The following is a 9,304-nucleotide window of genomic DNA, read 5'->3' on the forward strand; positions in this document are numbered from 1 at the left end:
AAAACCACGGAGGAAAACGAGGAGTACGTTTGTATGGAGAAATGACCACTCCCGTTGGCTCTTAACGTAATGTTTCGTGGCCACCCATCACGAACAAAAGGAAATAATTAAGACAATCTTATTACCTACAGATAATGACGGCGACGATCGATGTAAACGAACTCTTTAACTTTATATTCTCATTTCTCTCAATGCCTACTTGCATAATTTACTGAACACTGTTTGATTGTCACGTTGCTGGAACGAATGATGATCTTTGTGTTTATAATGGTGTTGGCAACTGTCAAAGGTTTGCATAGATGGCGCCATCACAGCTTGCCCCTTTTTCTATGAGATTTGACTTAAAGGGCTGGCATCCAGGGCATAAAATTCCATTAAAAAAAAACAGTAAAATTGACACAATTCTAGGGATTGACATATGCTGGCGCCATCTGCTAAATACTTCGAGCGGCCAACTCCATTAGGTATTATGGTATTATAAAACGGGTAGATAACAGTGTATGTAAAAGTTCTACTCACTCTAATGTCTCTGTATTACAATTTCTAAGTAGTAACAAAAACCCGCCAAGTGCGAGTCAGACTCGCGCACGAAGGGTTCCGTACCAATACGCAAAAAACGGCAAAAAAAATCACGATGTTGTATGGCAGCCCCACTTAATATTTATTTTATTTTGTTTTTAGTATTTGTTGTTATATATAGCGGCAACAGAAATACATCGTCTGTGAATATTTCAACTGCCTAGCTATCACGGTTCATGAGATACAGCCTGGTGACAGACAGACAGACGGCCAGCGGAGTCTTAGTAATAGGGTCCCGTTTTTACCCTTTTTGTAAGGAACCCTAAAAAGAAAAACCGACATCAAAAGGTACACACACATGGTCCTTTGGGTAAAGTGCGTAAGTATATTAGTTTCATCTGTAACCATACCACATTAGCAAGTACTTGATCCAATATGCGTACACGCATATAGTAATACTTTGCGCCCTCATTAATGTTTGATCACCAAGCGTAAAGTAACAGCAAGGCCGCACATAATTATAATAAGCATTTCATCTCAGCCCGGTTTTGTAATTATTTTAATTTTTATGTCAACGTTACAACATGTTAACGTGTTAACTAGAGTTGGTTAACTTTAATTAGGGCTTCTTTTGTTTTTAATCTATTGTCACAGTGTAAACACACCGTAGATGTTTGTATTCAGTTTTAATTTCTAATGTGCCGACGGAAATTTCAATGTTAGTAAATTTTCAACATTTCTCAAATGTTTCTATTCAGAACAACCCAAAATGGAAACCCTGTTTTATGTTTCAGAATTTTACGAGAACTTTCCCAACTTTGAATACGTTCTGCGACTTGTACCTACCTATAGTTGTAAACTATTCTGAAATTTTCTACAGCAACTAAGTACATCAAATGTAAAAATGTTGAGTCAAACTCTATTATGTAAATTTCCCCGATTTCCATTTTTCCTTAGAAAAGGTAACAAGAGAGGTCTCTTGCTACCCGAACTACAAAAATAAAAATTTGTGCATCATTTCTATTCTACATCTCAAGAACTCCAATACTGTAGGAGTGGTAGAGATGAACGATCTTCGAATTTCGAAGTCCGCATTTGCTATCAAACTCCAAGATCGAAATTTCGTTATCTGTCTCCAGTGGCGAATTTGCCCTAAGGCCCAGGCAGAGTAGGCCCGGGCCTAGAGCGGCAAGATAATAGGGGCGGCAGCTAGTCTATATATGGGTGCTGAGAAAGGGGGTCTAGTAGTTACTACAGGGCCTGGGCCAACACTGCAAATCCGCCAGTCCGCCACTGTCTGCCTCTCTATCTTTGTCATATAAGTAGGAGCGATAGAGCAGCTAACGATATTTCGATCTTCTATGTTCGCTGTAGGCCCTGAGAGTGGGATCATTAGATTCATTAGTCATTTCGTTCGCGAAAGCGACCGGATGGCAGCATTGACTGCGCGCGCGCCTCTGTCACGCATGCGCAATGACCTGTCAAACTTTTCTTTAGAGGAATTCGCGGTGTCATGTTTGGGAGGTAAGTGGGAGGAAGCCGTGATGGTACATATAGGGCAGAGATATTGCACTACGTACTGATTGATTTTTATTTCAGATCGAGTATATTCCGGGTTTTTAGGGAGAGGGACCTTTGAAAATGTAAGTCGTAACCCAAATCAGGCATTCTTCATACGGGAAGCAGATGATTCGTAAATCACGGGCAGTAAGGTTGGGTTTGGCGCTGTCGCATCGAATGTGACTAATGAAAATAAACCTAAACACCACCCTGAAGCCACTCTGAGCCAAGCCACGATCCGGGTCCGTGCCGAGGTGTCCGACACTTCAGTTTTATAGAAAACACCATGTGATCACCGATTACCCGTCATATAAAATGATGTATCGGAATCGGAAGCCTCGGCCCGGACCGTTCTAGCGTGAGTCCTTAATTTTTGTGAGGTGTGAGGTTTTATAGCCCTTAATTTATATGTTCACATGAGAGATTTGAATTTAATTGCCGTTGTAAGTTGTCAGTTGGAATAGTTATTTGTACAACAAGAGATCAAAGTTTGATATTTCTTCGAGTGCTTATTTTGAGTCCCGTGCAAGCGAAAGATTCTATAATAGATTCACGAGCGTAGCGAGTGAATCTAATTTAGAATCTTGAGCGTAGTAAGGGATTCAAAAGCGCACGAGATGTAAATAACTTTGATCTCGTGTAGTACACAAAATTTTTCACCCTAAGCAGTGAGAACATACCTAGAGGGACAGAGATAATAGAACCCAAGTATATCGAAATTTTATTAGACCCCGCATGTTGAAATGACATTTGACTATAAAGGTCACTTGAATGACATTTTGTCTCACTCAGTGAGCAAAATGCGATTTTGCTCACTCATTTTGTTTCACTCAGTGAGCAAAATGCGATTTTGCTCACTGAGTGAGACAAAATGACTTAGTGAGCAAAATCGCATTTAGCTCACTGTTTTTAAGAAGCAAAGTAGTCTTGTTCGAGCTGTTGAGGTGAAAAATGTTTTCCTGCCGCTAGTTTTGCAGGTATAGGCATACCTAAAGAAATTAATAATAGGACGAACAGTGTGCAAAATATAGCGTCTAACCGAAGTTTCGGTTTCGATAGGTTTTGACACTTTTGACCTAAAAATCATATTTCAGTTGAAGGTTCAATTTCGACTACGATTTTGCGTTAGCCCCCTCTTAAAGTACAAGTTGTCAGTCCTGTAGACGAATTGTTAGCAGCTTATGTAAAAAGGGTAGTTTTTATGCTGGTTAGGGGTCAATCAACAAATTAGGCTAAAGGCTACTTTTCCACTGAGGCGGAGATGAGATGTCTGGGAATCAACCAATACTTCTCCGCTCCGCTGGATTACAATCAATGCTACCTGTTGGTTGGTTCCCGCTCATCTCCGCTCTTCTCCGTCTCCGTGCAAAGTCCATCTTATAGCCCTTTGGATCTACAGGAGTCGTAAACCTAAGAACACACACTTCGGATGCACCACGCCACACACGCCAGCTAAGCCGGTAAACCGGTAGGTCGCCTTCCACGCGGCCCCGAAACCTGGCCCCGCTCAAACGGTATCACCAGGCTAGGGGTCGTGGGGTTGGGTAAACGATCGGTAGCGAAGAGCTGGCCCACACCAGCAACACCGTCATCCTCAAAATGATGACGATTGACCTCCCCACACGGTGGGGAGCGACCCGCCACAGCCGTCGCAGCCGAAAGGCGGACACGGCCGCTCATACCTCTCTTAATGAGAGGTATCGAAAGATATCCAGTCCAGTCGTAAACCTAAGTGATAGTTGTATATGACCCAGGTGTATTAGTGTCGGATGCTTGCTTACCCATCTGTCCACTCAGAATGTTTGCGCAACATCATTAGCATTCCTCTCTGGCGCATCATTAAGTAATGGGCTTTCTCCACCTAATCTATATTACCTAATGACTGCCCTAATGCAGCCACTGGAGATCAGCTGCATGTGCTGATTCTTAATGAGTTTTTATTTATTTATATGTCGAATACACGATGGTCTCAAAGGCGGTAGGCGCGTGGGGTAGTACGATAATGTATTACTTCACAGCTAAACCAGTATGCTACCATTGCTACCAGTGCATGAAATAAACATTAGAACTCGTTAACCATACTAGTGCCTACTATACTTCAGTACTAAATGTTTAAAAGAACTAATTGCTATTTTTAACTCAAGAGAGCGATATGAAAGTAAAAAGAAACCGTTTAAATCTTTATTCAAGTCAAACTAGGCCGGCTTCAACCCTACATATCTGACCTGAGAAGATTTAGCCCTATATGGGACCGGCAACAAACTCAGAGGAACAAATCTTTTCAAAACAAGTTAAAATAACACATCCTTTCTTTATTTCACAAAAGTAAGCTTCTAATGAAACATAAGAAATCAAAATAACACTTGAAATAAAACACTTAGCTAAATGGTTAAAGAACGCGGGATTCTATAAGCTATCAGAATAATCCTTCAGGTATAAGCCTTCAGGAACGTAGCGAGTTAGGCACGAGGTTGGCTAACGAGTACGTCCGATCTCTAGCGCGGGCCGATCAAGAAGAAATACCAGCGGCGGAGCCTCTCCGCTCCCGCCTCAGTCAAGTTGGTAAACCTGCTCGACCAGTCTACCAACATACCGACAAAAATACCAACTCGTGCCTACGCTCACTCGAGAGAAACCTCTCGACGTTCCAAAGCCTTCTACCTGTCATTTTAGTTCAACAACGCGCCAATAGATGGCGTTACTCTCTACGCAACTTTATTTCAACAATGCGCCAATAGACGGAGTTACTCTCTACACACCTTTATTTATTTTGTTACAACCAAATAATACGTAGCTCAACATTGCTAATCGATTTTATACAGGCGTCTAAAATAATGAACTATAACGCTGCAATACGTCTTTCTGGTGTCAGGTTCCGACATATATAAATAAAAGCCCTTTATTCTGAACATGTTTGTTGATTTTAGTAGTATTTTAGTTTTGAATGTTTATATGAAGTCTCTTAGTTCAGTGTGCCTGTCTGCAAAGGCCTCCTCCAACTCCTTCCAGGATTCCCTCTCCCTTGCCACCCTTGTCCAGAGTGGTCCCACTGAGTATAATTTCGTCTTCCCGTCGTGTTAATTGAGGGCCTTGCGATCTTGATCCATCTGTAGGGTGCCACATGAGAATTCTTTGGCTCCACTTCTCTGTCTTGCATCTTATAGTGTGGCCGTTCCCATCTCCATTTTTGCATGTCTATGTGGGTGCGGATGTCTGCAACTTTTGTTCTGGTTCTTAAGATTCTTAATGAGTTACTTGTGCATTTAGGATTGGTTGCACCAAACCGTCTGTCACCGTTAAAACGTTCGCAATTTTTTAATAATATAGTCATATAGGAGGCAAACGAGCAGACAGATCGACTGATAGTAAGCGATTACCGCCGCCCATGGACACCTGAAATACCAGAGGTGTTGTAAGTGCGTTGTCGCCCTTAAAGATGGGAATACGCTCTTTTCTTGAAAGTTTGAAGATTGTATCGGTCCAGCAATACCGCAGGCGACTGAGGCAACAGATCATGCTAGTTTATTTGTGCGAGGCAGGATGTTTCTGGAGAAACGTATAGGCAGTGAGGACTGCCATCCATCTAAGTGGTGATAAGATGGAAATGTCGCGTAGAGCGCTGGCGGAAAGATGCGGGACGGCAGGGACTAATCCGAACAATTCCTCGGATTGTATGCGAAGGTACATAGTACATAATATTTCAGTTTATCATAATGCTAGTTTTGAAAGACTCAGGTGATTTCCCGAATCACTAACAATGTTAATTAATTATCTTATTATCTTTACGATTCGAGCAATCATTCGATTCTATATTTGTACCGATAAACATCTGAACGTCAGACGTACGATTTTTACATATTCATACTGGACCGGACCCTTGACACTACGTCCGCTGCAGGCACGCAAGATTATGTGGTTGGTGTTTTACGTTTTTACCTATTTGTGAGAAGCCCCTGTGAGGTTGTCATAGGGACCATCATTCGATGCGAGAGCTATAGCCTTGTGTTCAGTCCACAAATGTACAAGATTAGGTTGATTAGGTACGTAACGGTTATTTGGTGCGTTTGGAAATTACATCACTATGTTTATGTACTAGATATTTAGAAGATTGCTCTAATTTAAATCCTAATCGTAAAAAGGAAATTTCTGTTTCTACATGTTCTGATAATTCTACATTGTGACTAAGTAGGTACCTATATTACATAAATATTAGTAAATTTGCAAACAAATAGGAAGGAAACATAAAATAAACTTTATTCAACATTTCAGTGATTCATAGATTTTGTTGAATAGGTACATCAGAGATTATATCATTTAATTTACCTTTCATTTAACCAATTTAACGTAAGCACGTAAATATTGGGAATTCATTAACAAAAGGAAGGATAAAAGTTCATTATGATTATAAAAATGAACCTATTAAACCTAATTATTCTTAGTTACTTTTTAAAACATAATATCCAATACTTTATGGGCCTTGTATTAGGTATAGACGTGTTAGAGCTGATTTAGACGGTGCGCGAACATTGCGGACTCTTGGTTACGTCCTATTCAACCGATCGATTAATAACCGCAATGTAATGAAACTCGCATGCGAGAATCCTATTCAACCGATCGATTAATAACCGCAATGTAATGAAACTCGCATGCGAGTTCTCGCATCGTCTAAATGTTAGACAGTCTATTCCAATTTCTCTAATCTTTGCCATCCTCTGTTTACCGGCTCCCGAGTTTTCCTGTAGGTACGTTCTTTGTATCGTTTATTTGCATACAGAGCCGAGCATATGCACTTTGACTCCAGATTTACATCTTGGAAAAAAACGTTCGATTTAATTGTTAATCTATGGTAATGGTGGACTATTAATTCTATTGTGTGAACGTTCTAGATTTACTTAAGACTAGGTATTTGGTTCTGAAGAGATATATTTATTAATTTAGATAATTACATGAAACGTAAGATGACATCGTGAGTTTGTTAAAGTAAACAATGTACAAGTAGGTACATTACATAATTACCTACATGGAAAACCAGCCGGCATATTATGGATGGCTTAATTGGCGTTTATCCACGTGATAAAATACCTGTCACTTTTTAACACCGCGGGATAGAAAGTGACGGACACCGTTTTATCCCGCTGTCACGTAGACAAGAACGACCATCATATCCGTACTGCACGGATACGATGGTGGTATGTATGATGGTTTTATCACGTGGATAAAACCATCCATAAATTCCATAATACGCCGGCTGATTGATTTCACAATAGTATCTAAATTATATGTAGTTACATAGTTACTTACATAGGTACAAGAAATAAAAAATAAACAGTTTCAGTGCTCTTGGACCTATTTTTAATTGATCTTTTATGATAAACTGTAATGAGGAAGAAAAAAACAATTTACTTACATTTTAAAGCTGCAATGAAAACAGGTTACGTTATATTTAAAATATCCATATTATAAAGAGAATCGTTTTCAGAGCTCATGATGGTGTAACAAGAATTAATCATTTAAGCACAGTCATCTTATTCTATTCATCTGTATTTTGATATACATAATTACATACTGATAACTTTACCCAGTTTTCCCACCGTCGGTAATATTTCGCTGACAACCCAGCGAATATAAATCCAACCAGCCACACTGTTGACTGAAAATAAACCTTATTCCAAAGATATAAAGTTCATCAAAGGTCACATAAGTATTGCTCTCATCCATCCCGGTGGTCGTCGTGTGAACCCAGCAATGACGCATCATGCATGCAGATTTGTTAGTGCATCTCGTAAATGCGTCCATCAAACCTTTTATCTCGAAGTGGTAAAGTCCAATTTTGAATTACGAGATGTAAATACCTACGTAAGGATTGGTAACATCAACTACTTAACTGTTATTGTGGATGGTGGATGCGTTCTCGACTTTCTTTGGGATAATTATGATTAATGTTTACACTTTTTTCAGGATCGTAGAGAATGAGAGTGAGAGCCTAATATAACTTGAAAAACTCCCTTAAAAGCTCATATAATTATACAACAGTAAAAAAAATCTCCTTTATATTTCTCATTTTACCTGTTATATTTTTTACTAAAATGATACTAGAACTTTATAGATTAGGAAAAAGAATGTAGTCTTTTCGGAAAGAGAAGAGTCGTGGAACGTATTGGGCCCCATACATTCCAAGACTCTTCTCTTTCCGCACAGACTCTACCAGCAGTTTCACCTAGTAATGCTGTCAAAACTGTTGTTCAACCTGTATGATTTGCCTAGAGTTATGTCCAAGTTAGGGCTTAAATTAGTAACCTAGTACTAGGTCTAGCGTTCTCAGGGATGTTTACTTAGCGCTCAGGTGCACTTGCCGCGAACCGCCTGTTGATTCTGCATTACGCTAGGGTTGTCACCCGGATAAAGTCTTATTTTTTGAACGCGAGGGGTTCCAGGGTTCCTTAAGGAAGGCAATGAATCGGCCAAGTTGGAGAGCACTACAGCGCAGAGCGACTTATGGTGATCACGACCCTCAGACATGAGGATTCGACTAGGAAGAAAGTCTTATTTTAATGGCCACAGTTTCTACAGTGGCAGTCATTTCATGTTTTATTTTTATTTTTTGATACTTACGGGGGTCTCAAAGGACCTATGATTTAGGAACTTTAGGATTTAGGAAAGATCCCACACTAGCGTCTTTTGAGCGTCGACGTCTAGTCAGCGCTATGGAACATGGCGTCGCTGCGCAGTTGCGTCAATGTCGCGTCGAGCAGCAGTGATAGAGTTGGCTAGACGGCGCTCGGGAGACGTTAGTGTGAGGTGGCCCTTAATTCTGTTAGGGTTCCGTAACCAAAGGGTAAAAACGGGACCCTATTACTAAGACTCCGCTGTCCGTCTGTCCGTCTGTCTGTCACCAGGCTGTATCTCATCAACCGTGATGGCTAGGCAGTTGAAATTTTCACAGATGATGTATTTCTGTTGCCGCTATGACAACAAATACTAAAACAGAATATAATAAATATTTAAGTGGGGCTCCCATACAACAAACGTGATTTTTTGCGTAGGTGGTACGGAACCCTTCGTGCGCGAGTCCGACTCGCACTTGGCCGGTTTTTTCTACTTTTGTGGTTTGTAGATGTTCGTACATGTTTTGTGATCGCCACGTCTTATATCTTTAAATGCAGGTTCAGTGTCAACCCTAGCGGAGATCATCTCTTGTATTCCAGTAAACTACGCCGTGGGAAGC

This window comes from Cydia splendana, chromosome 20, assembly GCF_910591565.1.
Source record: "Cydia splendana chromosome 20, ilCydSple1.2, whole genome shotgun sequence".
Lineage (NCBI taxonomy): Eukaryota > Metazoa > Arthropoda > Insecta > Lepidoptera > Tortricidae > Cydia > Cydia splendana.